Consider the following 15,997-nt stretch of genomic DNA (forward strand, 5'->3'; position numbering starts at 1 on the left):
TCTCCGCCATCCGTGTAATGAGGCCCATTGCATCTTCCTCATCTCCTATTGTACATTGCATTACTGACTGTAAATCTGGAGTGTCCGGAAATGTTTCTCTCAAGGCATCCCACACGCGTGCTCGCACTGTGTTAAATGAGGCCCCATCATGGCGGTCACAATCTAAGGTTATTCCAGGGAACCCCGCCTTCACCCAGACCCTGTTTGCCTGATCTCCCACTGCAGATACCAACAGGCTTTTAATATCCCCTACCGCCAAGGGCACTCATGCTTTGTGTTTCTCGAATGCATATATCCGCTTGCTGGCTCCTCCAGATAGTGGGGGACACTGTTTAAGTAAGTTGGCTTTGTCCATCTGGGCCCATGGTATGTAATTGGGCCTTCCTGCCCCCTCTGTGTATCAGTGGCAGCTGTAGAGTCTTTCCCCCCTTTTTAGTACTCACCTTCTTTCCTTTCTTCCCGATCACTGCTATATGCGCCGTTCTGTTCCTCAGCCTCCCCGTCTACTCCTCTATGGGGGACAACCCCTCCCCAAATGACGTTCCACCTGTGGCAATTCCTAGCCTCCTTCGTTCTTCTTCTTGCTCTTCTAAGTCGCACCAATATTCCTTCTCCCTATCTGATGTCACTCCTCCCTCTTCTTGCTCGCGTTCACTATCAGCTGTGTTTATTTCTATGATTCGTGTTGGAGTGTCATTTATTCGTAATAGTATTTCTCCCTTTTTCCATCCAACTTCCGCTGCCCCTTCACTCGGACGCGGCATGGCGTCTTGTTCTGCTCAGGGGATGAGTGACCCTCCCTGTTCCCCCATGGCCCTAAGGCGGGACAGCTCAGTCCGAGCCATTGTTAATCGTGAATCTAGATCTTGTGTGAGTTTCTCAAAGTCCATTTTAGGGGTACTCACCTGTCCTGTTGTTCCCTGGCTCTCATATGGGGGTGGTGCTGTGGCAGATGGCTTAAGTATGGAGGGCGCTGTGGGTTGTGCTACATATGCAGGGTCTCTATATCATCTGCGGGCACTTGTTTTATTAATAAAGGGTATACGCGTGTGATCTCTACCTTATTCCCATTCTGTGTAGTTGGCCCTTCACTGCCAGTTGTTGTCAGGAGAGATGTATTACACTCGCCACTCTTCTCTGGGGGCACTTCCTCAAACAGCCGCCACAGGTCCAATATTTCTCTCCTGTTTTGCAACTGTTTTCCCTTATAATTAATGAACAGGCAGGTAGCAACCATATCTAGTACCGCTTTATCAAATGACCCTCCTTGTGGCCAAACTTGGGGCAACACTTCTCCCCTAAGTTCCGTGAACCACGGGTCATGGTATATACTGATTTTCTCTGCGTATCCAGGCAGGGTCTTACAAATGTGGGCTAGGGGCGTTTCTGCACCCGTTGTACCTGACTGCACGTATCACTCAACTGCAACTCTTTGTCTAGACTATTACACTTCTTGTATGATTTACTCAATATGTTATGCAACCTTTTTCAAATAAATGGGCTGTTTATTTGTTTCACATCAATTCTGAATTACATTTGTTTAAACATCATCTCCTTCTATACCGCGTTAAGCGGATTTCATTAATGTTCATCGACAACAAACAATGCTTACACACTTAACGAATTTCACATACAACGGAAAACATAAACAACATAAAATGAATCCACCTTCCCTACTGGCCCTTCTACCCGTGCTTAATTATACTCCCCTTGAAAAGTTCTCTCCCATTTACTTTATTTCAAACCTCCCAAGAGAGAAAGAGAGAGAGAGATACAGTCAGTAAAAAGCGTTTCTAAATAATACTTCCGGGTCTTCCTTTGAGACCCCTATGTTTTATTCTTTTACCTCAGTTTTCCCATATCCACTTATCCTGATTAGTCGAGATAGCACTAAGCGGTGCCGCCTTCCACCCCCCAATGGAGATAGGATCCCTTAACCTCTATTCACCTTGTTCACTGTTACCTTCCTAATGGCCATATGCGATAGTTAAAAGTAGATTGGAAAGACAGAAAAGACCCAAACCCTCCAGGTTCCCCTCTATACTACTATCTCAACACCTGTTCACCCAGAATTATACTATTCTGTCCCAAACCCTTCTAATCTGACTCCCACCCTCCTTTTAATACCACCCACACTTGGTACTCACGTGTCCGTCTTGATCTGAGACCCACTGGACCCGACCGGTCAGTGCGCCGCTCCTCGCTCAAAGACCACGCCCGGCTCCGGCGAGTGGTACGGTGGGTTTTGTAAAGGGGGATCCCATACCCTTTTCACCCTATTGCATGCGCATGTCTAGGTGTACCGGTTGCCATTGGCGGGTAGCTCTTGAGGGAGCGTGCGTCATAGACAGTGGGACGTCTCGTGCCAGAAGGACGGAAAGAACGCTATTGCGTCGGGGTCACCAATGTAAGTGAGCGGCCCGCAAAAATACAATCAATTTGCTCAATAGAGTCAATAAGGACGCATCCTGGAAGGGAATGAGACTAGGACCAAGTGCTGATGTTAAAAAAAGGTTTTCATTTATCTAAATAGGGCAAGTAGAATCTACTCTGCTCATGCCGAGAGCGCTCTGCAGAGAACATGTCACAATTTACTTTTATACAAAAAATTCATCATCAAGCAAAGGGAAGGCCTAAAGGGCACATGGACAATTGGGATTGGTTACTAGGGGTGAACACCTATAGATGCCATAGGGTTGGAGAGGCTTGGTTGGCTGGGAGCACATGGTACGGCAATGACGTGTCCTGGGTCTGTCGGTCAGCTCGGCTCATTGGACTGGCATGTGAGAACAGCAACTTTTGATGTTGTTTCTTTGGTAAATTTGTTAAATAACCATTTGACATTTGCTCTTGTGGCCACACATTCCCATTCAATCACTACCATAATCTGCTTGGTCAGCGAGCTCAAAGACTTATGGCTTAAACACCTATGAAAACACTAGTTCAAATACAGGTTAAGTTATCATTGGGCAGAGGTTAAGATTCATCCATTAAATGCAGCGCTTGATCTATTCAAACAGTTCAGAGAATAATGGCTAAAGAGGCACAGCTCTTAAGGTCACAGTGTGATCTGGGATGTTCACTTGATAAACAACATAAGAAGGCTTTAAATCTATGGCTAGAAAAAATAGGTCACAAGAGGCACATACTATCATGGGCATGCATTTCATTGTGGGGGTTTAATGGTCGGTACTCCAAACATCATTAATTCTCTGCTAATCTATCTTGACACCATGAGGGGCAGAGAAGAATCGAAACCTCTTGGCAGCGTGATTCCGCATTGCACAAAGAAACTGGGCCTTTATATATTGTTTGCTGTGTTACATTCAGGTTATACTAATTTAAGAATATACTATATTTCCTAGCAAGCTAAACATTCTCATTGCGACAAAAATCATAAAAGAAGCAAACATGTACTTGAATTAGTGTTCGTCCTTCATTAAAACAGTTCATAACTAAAGGTCTGTGCATACGGTCTTAACACATGTTGCCATAATACGAACATTCTGGTCAGGACGACTATATACTGTATTAGCTTTACTCAGTATTATGCATGTATTTACATTTTAACTAAAAGATGAGGTAGCTTAGTACTGTTGTGTACAACATTATACTGGTTATGCACTTCATTTCTCTTTGCAGCATTGTTTCATACGTTAATATACATCACGCTTTCAAGACCAATTTCTAATGTTAGGACTTTTGTTACACTTATGTCATACGTTATGCTAATATCCTTACATTATTCTACATGAAATAAGCAGCTTATTCAAATAGCGAGCAATTAAACACTTTGGTTTTCTTCTATTAAGGCACGAATAATGGAGTATACTTAAAGGTCACTTCTAACTGTTTGATCCTGCTTTAAGTAGCATTGGGCAGGGATTCTTTATGGCCGGGGTCTTTTGGGTGGGGGAAGGTTTATAGAGATGAATGACTTCTGTGCTGGCCCCTGTACTGGACCGTGTCAGGGTCAGTGAAGTAAGATGGAAGACAGAAGATACAGTGTAAAGTTTGTTGCATTCTCGCAGCTCGTCTCTCATGAGAATCAAACAACTGGAAAGACGGCAGAGGGGAGGAGGTGGGGGGAGTAGCTTGCTCGCTGTGCCTGCCTGGCTGGGAGAACTGCGGCCTGCGTTGAAACTTCACAACTATCCTGCCATTACAAAATGGAGTCGGTAACTTCCAAAATGGAGTCTCGTTCAACCCTGGTTTCATGCTGTCTTGAGGGGGGTCACAGTTCCTAGGGGTATTTCCGCACGAGTGCTCTGGGGTCGGGGACCTGGACCCAAAACAGCCGCTGCTGGGCCTACCCAGGAGGTGTGAAGAATGGGGGGGTTCCAAGAGCCTCTCCTCTCACACATAATGCATGTGTGTTTTCATCACTAGATCTCATATCAGAGTACCACAAGATAATACTACATCCCTGTTCAAAAAGTTTGACTGGTTCAGCACGCCCAAAGTACTTCTCCAATTTATATGTATGCCATTCGGACTTATATCAGCTGCTTTGGTATTTCAAAGAATCATTTATGACATATCCAGAAATTAACTGGTATTTACATGCTTTCAAGATAATTTGTTTGGATTTGGTGAGAACCAGAAAACACATGACAAGAGGCTAAGCATAGTAATCAAAGCTTTTTTAGAATAGGGCCTCACATTGAGCCAAGAGAAGTATGCATTTAATAGAAAATACATTGGGCCTGATTTCTGGAATTATTTCCGTCGAAAAACAGGGATTTGTGCGCCATCCTGCCCGCAAATCCCTGTTTCACAAATGAGGATTTGCGGGCAGAATGGCGCACAAATCCCCGTTTTTCGGCGCAAACTATTCCATGAATAGTTATATGTCAAGCAAGGCTTAGTAAATAACATTAAATAAACTGCAGAACCAAAAGATAAGGAAGGCCAGTTGTCCTTCTTATGAAGGGCAGAATGTAACTCAAAGTATATACTGAAATGTGCAGACAAGACCGTGAATATAAGATCATTGTAGAAGAATCATTCTAAGTATGAGTGGAATGACAAGTGCACTGAAGAGTATGAGATGCTAAAAACAGCCTTGGGTGATACACTGTCATTTAAAAACTTTAAAGTAGGGAGACAAACTGTATTGTCAATGGATGCTAGCAGCTCGGGATTGGAGGCTGTGGTGGTATAAGTGGAAGGAGATAAGGAATACATCATAGAATTTGCTTCACATCTTCTCAAAGGTCTGGAAACACATTTTTGTACAATTTACAAGGAACTCCTTGCAATCAAATGGTCGACAGAGACATTTATAACATTTATGTGGGGTTCAAAATGGACTGTTTGTATGGATAATAAACCACTGATAGAGACACTGCAGAGGAAAGGTCTGGACACATTTTCCTCAAGAATAAGAAGATGGGTGGTGGCTCTTCAGGAATATGCGTTTGAAGTGGCATACATTCTTGGAAAAAGAAACATACCAGCTGATTGTTTATCACGTTTTGTAACGAGTGGACAAAATAGTGGGGAGAGTGATGATGGATCTGATGAGAATAAATGTGTATTAAGTAGCTTGTGCTAATGCCAGTAAAAACTAGATTACTGAGTGTTAGCTTCAGCTCAATCCTAATAAAACAGAGGTGATAGTGTATGGCACATAAAATTACCTTAAGCATTACCATGCCACCTCCTCTTGCCCTGCTATTTTTGATGCAGATACTTCTTTTTCTAGTAAGGTGAACAATCTTGGCTGTATATGGCAAGCATGACTGGATTACAACATCCAGGTTTCAGACGTAGTCAAAGTGATGTTTTATCAACTCAGGCTTCTGAAACCTGTTTTGTAGTTTATTCCTGAATCAAAATGTGCTGTGGTAGTGGGGACTATGGTGAACTCTAGGCTTGACTACTGCAGCTCTTCCATGCTGGGTGCCTCAGAAAATCAATTACATCATTGGTTTTTAATCTACCAAAAAGGGTCCCCATTTCATTATACCGGAGGAGCCTTCATTGGCTGCCCGTTATCCGTGTGAAATACTGACGGATAATGGCGTGCAGTTCAAGTCTAATAAATGTGTGAGTTTCTGGTTGAGAATGGTATAGATCATAACTTCATGTTCACATATCATTCTCAAGTAAATGCAGAAAGATTGAACAAAATAATACAATTTTGCATTAGGTGGGCGTGGGCCAACCTTGAGGATTGGGAAAAAGCAGGTAAGGATAAGATGGCGGCTTATAGATTTTCGCTTCATGTCACTTCTAGAATGTCCCTTTTCGACATGAGTTAGGGAAAGAAACCCAACAGTAAGTTCTGTCCACTATGGTTGGACAAAGCTTGGTGGTTTTGGGAGAATGTGGATGAATCTGCATATGATCAAGGCTGTTGAATAATAAATTGCGATATGATGAGAGGTAGGCAGTAAAAGAGAGGAGGATATGAGAGGGTGAGTGGTAAAATTCCAGGCACACTTAGGAATGGACCCATGAAGTGGTCCCAACCACAGAAGGCAGTGAGATTGCACCATAAGTCAGTAAAGATGGATGTTGGAAGAGTATGAGATGTGAATAGAGTGGTCAAGGTAGAAAGGTGTGGGAGCAGCAATGAACTTGCGGGTGCACTTGATAGCATGACTGAGGAGCCTGGTAGTCCTGATGTCAGGAGACCTGCTTGATGGGTGAAACGTCCTGAACGTCTCAAGGATTTTATGGTTGGTTGATAAAAGGGAGGTGTGTAGTGTACTGGCAGTCAGGATAGAATGGAATGCAGTATACAAATAGGAATGGATGTTAGATCTAGAATGTGGAGTGAGGATGAGAGACGTTGTGTGAGTGGCATTGAGAGGAGTTAAATTCCTGTGCTGCTGCATGTATTGAGCTTAATGAAACGCATATTAAGTGAAGAGCATCGCTACATCACTCTCTTCTGGTCAGTCACCCCACTGGTCCTTGGTATCCTGGTAGGTTGATCTCCTTGGGTTCTTGGCTACCTGTTAGGTCTTTGTTCTCTGGTCTTTAGCTCATCTGGTCCATCAGCCTTCTGATCATTTGCTCCATAGTGAGTTGCTCCTTTGGTCCATCATTTCTCACATGCTTGGATGTGGTGAGTGATTGGCTTTGCCAGTTGCTAGATGAAGGTGTATCCCCATCTCCGTTGTATCATAATCACATGTAAGACTGAGGGGTGCTACTCTTGGAGTGTGTTTGAGGATTCAGTGAACCATCATAAGGGAGACCCAGGGAAACTGCATAGAAACCATTAGCCCTAACTGTTCGCATGGAATACTGTCACTTCATTTAGCAACACTCAGCCTAACATTGCATAATATGGCATACCGAGGCATACAAGCTGGAGTCTGTTTTGCATTAGTATTAGCAAATAAATCCACCCAACTGTTTCCAAACTGCAAAAGGTGGCCTGCATCTGTTATTAGGTGGTCCAATGTGCAAAATATGGTAAAATATCAATCTATATCCCACCCTAACCAACAACACATCTCTACACTCAATTTCCCCACCAAAGCAATACAGCTGACATCATGAAACACACATTATTATCTACCAGTGTCACATTAAATGTCCCTAATAGCACACTAATCCACAACAGATACACCAATACAATTCTCCACACTCCTTATACATCACTTCAACAGACCACAATCACTCAAACAATCTATGTTATCAACCTAACACACATTAACCACTGCTCCAGACAACTCGCAAAACATATAAAACGTATATACCACAGAGAGCACTATCATAGTTTATTTGAAAATAATTCACTTCCAAAAATACAATTCAATTTGCACAGAAAAACAATACATAGTAAAACAGAGGGAGATAATATAGATAAGATCTCCTCGCGGCCGTGTGTAAAGGAAACAAAAGTTCTGCAAGGAGATCTTATCTCTGTTTATTAAAGCATGGCGATTTAAAGTTCCGCAAGGAGATCTTATCTCTGTTTAGTAAGGCACAGGGACTTTACACAGTTACTAACTATGGCACAAGAATATATTTCACAAACTTTGAGATACTTCACTTTGTTGGTAATTGGTGAATGTCCGGTTTTGAAGAAGGCCAATGGCCGAAACACGTGTCAACTAACGGACAAATATAACTAATAAAACGTCTCTAACTGGCTTAATTTGTGTGGTGGCATTGAATTGACACTATACAGATTAGGCACTTGAACACATACCTTCCATGCTCCAAGTGGTACACATTTTTAAATATTGGATATCAACACCTAGCAAAATATAAAGCAGAGCTTTCAAGTTACTCATGGGCAAATGTGACAAGGCCATCCATTCCTGTTTTTGCTTGGAATTCGGAGAGTTGCAGTTCTCTTACATTTCAAACAGGAAAGAAAAACGGAAAATTCCAGAATCCAAAACAAAAAAACATGACTAGATGGCCTTCGCTCACATGGCTTGAGAGGTTTAATAGCGTTTACTGGAAAAAATACACATCTCATATTAAAGCAGCCTTACAATACATTCATCCTTAGATAAACGTGTTAAGGCACAGAAAGCAAAAATAATGCAAACCTGAAAAATATTTTCTTTCTAACCACTGTACGTGTATCACTTTGTGAAGCATTAACCAATGTTTTGGAGTAACGTTTGTCAAAAACCTGCAGCTTGCTGTAGTGCATGCTATTACGAACATGTTACTATCCTTCCAAAGGTCAAAGGAATAGTAATCATGAATAAACTTTAAAGGAAGGTTTGCTGTGTTACTTTAAGTGATTGTCTAGTTAATGGGCTGTGAGGGGTCCTTCACATGGAAAGGTCTCACCTGTGCTAAACATATGCAAACTAAGGGTGGGCTGATAAACCGAGAAATTAGCCATAGTTTAATTGCACATTGTTAAGGTGCTGCCTGCAGCCCAGACCGGGATGCTCTGTTTAGCTGAGGCAACGCGATAATGGGGTTAGTTGCAGAGCCAACAAGACCAATTACGCTTGCACATCTGCTGCAGTAAGCAGACAAGCAACCTCTAAATACTGTAAGTTACTTTGTGCAAAAACAAACCCAAAGTCACTTAGAATAAGCAGTCTAACAATGCTGGACAGTGTGTGTCTGGGGGGGGGGGGTATCATTGCAAGGAAGATAGGCAGGATCAGGGTGAGGGGTGTGCTCACAGGTGAAGAGACATACAGGAGGAAGCTGGCACACAGTGAGGCTGGCTGAGCAATCAGCAATGGGAAGATTACTACACTGGCTGGCTAGGATGAAAACACATTTTTTTGCAACGGGAATCCTGATTGGCACAATCATTTTAAATAGACACAAGAAAATAACATTCTGCAATAGAGTGAATTCATACCTATCGTTCCCAGTTACCATGCCAACCAGATATCCTACTTCAAAATACTCTTTTTTTCTCTCTTTTGCATTAACCTTTGCTACTTATGTGGTACTAGCACCACCAAATGCACCAAAACCAAAAAGAGAAGGAAGGATAAGAGCTTCGGAATGGAGTTGGAGAAGAAAGAAGAAGTGCTAACAGGGGAGACACAGACCTTTAACTGTTTATGAATATTTCTAGTGATATTTAACATGTTCATTGCTTCTTCTTACGGTGGCTGGAACTGTCAGGGTAGTAATAACAGTCTTGTGCTTATTGGGCAAAGCCACGATGGGTGTGTTTTTGATTACAGTACATGCATTAGTGGGCAAAGCCAAAACAAGTGTGTTCTTAGAGTGTGGGACGTGGCCAGCTGCCATGCGGTTAGGCAGCAAAACAGTGGAGCTCCTGCTAAATCCTTGCAAAAGATACTTTAAACCGCCCAATTTGTTCCGTTGCTGCAGTAGAAATGATCTGCAGGGTAACAGATTACCACCCTCAAGTACCCGGAACGACACCTGGAAATCTCAAGAGGCCGGAATGCCTGGAAGTCTGGGCAATGCTGCAGTGCCTCACAAAGCGAGGCAGGGTAACTGCTGTTACCATCAGCAGGCCCGGAAAGGGGCAGCCCAACCTCTCCCCCTCTCTGCTCCTCTCCTCCCCCCAAGTCGAAGAGACACGCAGTATGTACAACACAATGCTGAGGAAGGGTGAGGTGTGAGCAATCAACTCACCCTTCCTTCATGCAGCAAGGTGCTAAGCACCTAAGGAAACCAACAGACGGGCAGGGATCAGGTTCAAAGACCTGCCCCCCCTCCCGGGGGGCCAGATAGTCGGCTATCCGGCCGGGGGCTGAAACATAACAGCCTCCACTACTATACATATCAAAGACCCAGGGCTCCCCTGGGTCTTATAAATACAGAGCAGTATGCTCTGAGAAAACACAATCAGTTTGTAGACCCTGAACGGGGACCCAAACACACAGGAGGTGCACTGTTTACTCAGTGCCTTCCAAACCTTTGCTTCTTTAGCCTTTTAAAAGTTTGTTGCATTTCACCGTGTCTTTTTCCCTTTGAACATTGACCTGTTCGACTCAACACGACGAGCAAGCGGCGAACATTGACTAAGAAAACAAAGTCTCCCGGGTGAATCGCAAAAGTAACAAGAATCCAATTACCTGAGCAGAGCGTAGGAAATCCTGCAGCGCCGCTCGGTGTAGGCGGCGTCTTCGAGTATACGTCTATTTCAAGGTAAGCTGTCACGCCGGGCGCCGTACAAGTGCATTAGAAACTTTGTTTTCCTGCGCGAGTGGGATGAAGTAAACATCCGCAGTCAGCCGCTCCCCCGTCAGACGCGGGACACGTGCTGCCCGGCTAATCTTTCACAAAGGAAGCAAAAGAACCGGGTGGAGAGGCCAGCCCAGGAAATCAACAATTTTACAGCTAAAGAAATGTCAGAAACAGCCCCAGAGAGGGCTTTTTATTTGTCAGACTAGCATGCATTTTATACACAGCTACATGCATTATTTTGCTGAACTAAATCAAATTTATTAGCCAGTCTCTGTGACACAGTCAGTAAGTGTCGTGACTCATACCTGTTCGAACCAATCCTCCAACATTCTAAACGTGTTGGGAAAAATAAGTTACAATTTCTATATGACAACACTAGACACTTTCCCAGCACGGGAAACAGCAACCTGGGGCATTTCAACTGTATAAATATAAATAACAACTGTTACTAGCAAACAGGAGCAGAGAGCTCAATATTTGACAACTGTGCGGAGATTGCTAACACAGCATGGAAAACTCATTGGGACTTATCTTTCCAACCGAAACAGGTAAAAAGAAAACATGGCTCCCAAACGAAAATCACGGGATGCCACCGCACCAGCACAAAAACCCAAGTCCCCACACTTATGGGCAGCCTTAGAAGCAGCAGAGCATTACGGTTGGGCTTGGATGAGGGAGAATATGTACGGCCTACCAAGGGATGGGATAACCATGCCACTCATCCAAGATGATGTCACTAGACCATCAAAGAGACAGAAAGTGTCGGATGGCCCCAAAAAAGGTAATAAAAAACTGGCAAAATTGTGCGAGAACATGTCTGAAATGCAGCAGTTATTGCGGGAAATGAGGGAGAAACAATTACCTCAAACAGGGGAACAAGGGCCAACAAACCACAACATACCTTTATTATATTGATGACCCCCCACACCAGCAACAATCCAAGCTATACCAATACCAGCCACAGCACAGCCACAAGTGCCAGCAGCACCAACAACTGCCCCCACAGTTACACCAATGGCAACCACGGCAGACCCATCAGGAGCTTTAAAGGCATGGTCAACTCCCAATACAGTTACAGTAGGACAAACGGGGCAGAGCAACAGCAATCCAACAGACATAGCAATGATCTGCAATGCCCAATTAGGTTTAAAAATGAAATCTTTCTAGACTGAAATACTGAATAGATATAAAAGATGCCTAGCATGGAATATTGATGTCACAATCAAAGAAGCCATACGGGCCAAGGAATTCATAGAAATATTTTCATTAATTGAAGCCCAACGCAAAGGAAAAGATGCATTTAGGAACCCTAAAAAGATAGAAGAGAAAGCCATAGCCAGAAACGCCCAGGTAGAACAGAACTGGGACAACTGGCTTCAAGCTTTTGCCATTTTGGCAACAATCTATGAGGAGAAATTTCCAAATTTCCTCATGATGGGAGAAAAATATGGGCCTACATGGATAAAATAAGAGAGGTGAAAGTAGCACAGAAAGGGAAGACCTGGCTAGCATACGACATCAGATTTAGGAGAAGCATGTCAGAGAGGCCAGCCATAGAATAGGACGAGGTCCAACATTATTTGTACATGTTAAATCCTGATCGCCCAGCAGAGGAAGAGGCCTCCCAGAACCCCTCCAAAAATACCAAAAACACAGGTCCCAGAAATAACGATAATGAGAAGCATAAAAAGGGAGAACAGCCCTTTCGTAAGAACCAGCCATGGGCGGCTAAGTCTAATACCCAAAGACATAACAAAAACCATAGTTCAAAAGCCAACACTGCATGCAGGAATTTTGGTAAAAACCAATGCTCTTGGGGTAAGGAATGCTGGTACAAACACACCTGCGCAAACTGCATCGGTGATCACGCAGCAAGCAACTGCACCAGACTGCCAGCCAAAAACCCAAAAGACTAGTGCCAACCACATTTTTCAACCCCAGATTTGGCACCAGGTAGAACACCGATCACCCAAACAATTTTAGAGAGACGCTATTGAACTACCCAGACAGAAAAAAACAGCTAGACTATCTGGCAGGGTTTCTCCAAGGGTTTTGTCATCCCTTTTCAGGGCACAGGGTCACAGAACATCCCACTAAACCTAAAATCGGCCAGGGACAACCCCCAAATAGTGGAGAACAAAATGAAGAAACAACTGCTTTTAGGCGGGATCGGTGGACCCTGGCACCACATGCCCCTCAAAGAATACATAATATCACCACTAGGCCTGGTCCGCAAAGAAGAGCCTGGAAAAATGAGACTAATCCACCATCTATCCTATCCCAAAGGCCAATCCCTTAATGACGGCATTCCACACACGGAATCCACAGTATCCTACACACACTTTCAGGAGGCAGTAAGACTCATACAGGAATGTGGCAGGAACGCCCTGATGGCCAAACTAGACATCAAATCCACCTTCAGACTATTGCCCGTCCACCCAGACTCCCAGCAATGGTTAGGGTTTACTTTTAACAACAAATTCTATGTAGACAGATGCCTCCCAATAGGGTGTGCAGTATCCTGCGCCCTATTCGAGCAATTCAGCTCCTTTTTTTAATGGTCCAGAGACCAGGAACCAAAGTAGTACACTAACTAGATGATTTTATGGTAATGGGCCCAGCAAACTCAGAAGAATGCAATGGGGCCCTGGCGAAATTAGAAGGAATGGCCACACACTGGGGCATACCTCTAGCAAAAGAAAAAACGACCAAACCAGCCACCAACATAATTTTCCTGGGCATTGAAATCGACTCTACACAAGGACTATGCAGGATCCCGAAAACAAAAATTGCAGAACTCTTGGAGAAGATACAAGCCGTGATAACAAAAGACAAAGGCACAGTTAAAGAATTTCAATCTTTAGCAGGCAGTCTCAATTTCGTTGCCAGAATAATCCCTCAAGGGAGGGTATTTTCCAGATGCCTGGAACTAAAAATCAAATCATTTACCAAACCCCACCTACACATCCGACTAGGTGCAGAGGTGAAGCAAGACCTGGAAATTTGGATGAATTTTCTAAAAAACTTCAACGGGACCGCACTTTGGCGAATGCCTTTGAATACATGGACAAAAAGCATCCCTTTTTACCGATGTAGCCGGGAGCAGGGGGTTTGGAGCCATACTAGACACAGAATGGGTGGCAGGACACTGGCCCAACTCATGGCAACAGGCAGGGTGGAAAAAAAACATCACCCTCCTAGAAATTCTTCCCATCTGGCTAACATTATACATCTGGGACAGGCAGCTTGCTAACACGGAACTCTTGGTCTGGTGTGACAACATGGCAGTAGTAGGCTCCATAAATAGAAGGTATACCAAATGCCCTTTAGTGCTAAGGGTCCTACGAGCCATCACAGCAGTCACATTACAAGAAAACATTGTGGTCAAAGCTAAGCACAGTGCTGGGGCAGATAATAACATTGCAGATGCCTTATCTCGCTTTCAGTGGCCAAGATCCCGGGAGCTAGCGCTGCACGTCCAGATGACGCCAATACCGGCGGAATGCTGGGAAATAATGGGAAAACAAAAATAACGGCATCAACGCCAGCGCCAGAGAGTCCAGGCCGGGATGCACAACATGAACCAGGCACCTCAAATACGGGTGCCAATAATATAACGGCATCAACGCCAGTGCCAGAGAGCCAAGGCCAGGATGTCCAACAAGAACCAGGCACCTCAAAGACAGGTGCCAACACCTCAATAGGCTTCCTCACAGAGATGGCAGGGAAAGCGCTGGCAAGCACTGCCGCAGCGCAGTACAGTAAGTGCTTAGAGTTTTTAAAGCCACAGGCATAAAACACATAGAGATAATAACGATTAAAGAGATAATGATATTTTTAAAATGGGCACATGAACAAGGCTTTAAGAGAGATTGGGCTGAAAGGCACCTAGTTGCAGTCTCATATTTCTCAAAAATACAGGGTGATTTGGACCCCACCCAAAGTGCCCTCATTTCTTATGCATTGAAAGGCTGGGGCAGAATAGAAGGCCCCCAGGTAGACACCCGCCGCCCCCTTGATTTCAACAAACTGGTACAAATCGCAAACCAGCTGGAAGCCATGTGTTGGCATTCACACGAGATCCTATTGTTCAGAACAGCTTTCTTCCTGGCATACTTCGGGCTTTCCAGGTGGGAGAGCTCATTGCTTCCAGCACCAATGCCACCAACGGGCTGGGCGCCATGGAAGTCAGGGTCAGACAGGAGAGCGTCAGCATAGAAATACACACAAAGACCCAAGGTTGGGGGGAGCTTTTTGATCCACAAGGTCGCCTCGGCACTAAGCCGCTACCAATTCAAAGGGGTGCTGATGAAAGCAATCAACAATGAGGGTTGGCCCCCAGGGGCTTTAGCACCCATTCCTTCAGAATAGGTGCTGCCACCTCAGCATGGCAAGGAGGTTTAGCTCCCCAACAACAAAAAAATATAGGGGGCTGGAAATCAGATTGTTACAAAAGATACATCAGACCGCAACTAATATAGCCAGCCACCCTCACCCTTTCTTTCTCCCCCCCTTCATACAGAAACACCAGGCGAAGGGAGGACCACTCTTCAATCAGCATGGATATTCGGCCACTCTTTTATCTTCAGGATGGGCCGATGGGTAGGGGAGACAAAGAAAGGCCACCTTTCAGGAACACCATTTCCTCATGGTGGGGCTACAGAGGCCTACGATGGGCAGAAATCCATGATACATTAGCAGAACTGACCAGCATACAGAGACCCGCCAGAATTTCTGATCATACACCTAGGGGGCAATTACCTAGTATCCTTTGGGAGGAGAAAGTTACTTGAGGACATGTGCTCATCCCTTGCAGGTAGCTCAGATAACTGGAAAGGAAGGGAAATATCCTTCTTGGCCATCCTACCCAGAAAGAAATGGCAAGGGTCCAACTGCTACAAATCTGTAAACATTTCCAGACAGAAAATCAACAGGGGGCTAGAACAATTTTGTACAGCAAGAAGACTGCGTTTCATAAAGCACCCAGCCATTACACTGGATGACCCAGAGCTTTTTCACAAAGGCGGCACCCACCTATCAATCAAGGGCATGGAACATTTCTTTCGAGAAATTACAGCAAATCTAGCCTCCAGCGGTTGTCAATTGGAGATACTTTTGGGGGAACGCGGTCAGCCGTCAACCTGCCCACGTGTGGCGGCACGGGCCAGAGGGGGTAACCCCAAGACCCGGTGCCCAAAAGTATTGTTATTATCTATGATATGTGATTATTGTTATTTGCATAACCATATATGTACAATAAATCCAACGCCTTTTATTGCCAACACTTGACAAACAATGTGTGAGACAAATTATTCTGGGTGAGGGTATGGGATCGGCAATTTACAAATATGCATGCATATGGGTCCAGCAGTTATGGGCAATG

Source organism: Ambystoma mexicanum, chromosome 1q, assembly GCF_040938575.1.
Source record: "Ambystoma mexicanum isolate Mex_15411 chromosome 1q, UKY_AmexF1_1, whole genome shotgun sequence".
Taxonomy (NCBI): domain Eukaryota; kingdom Metazoa; phylum Chordata; class Amphibia; order Caudata; family Ambystomatidae; genus Ambystoma; species Ambystoma mexicanum.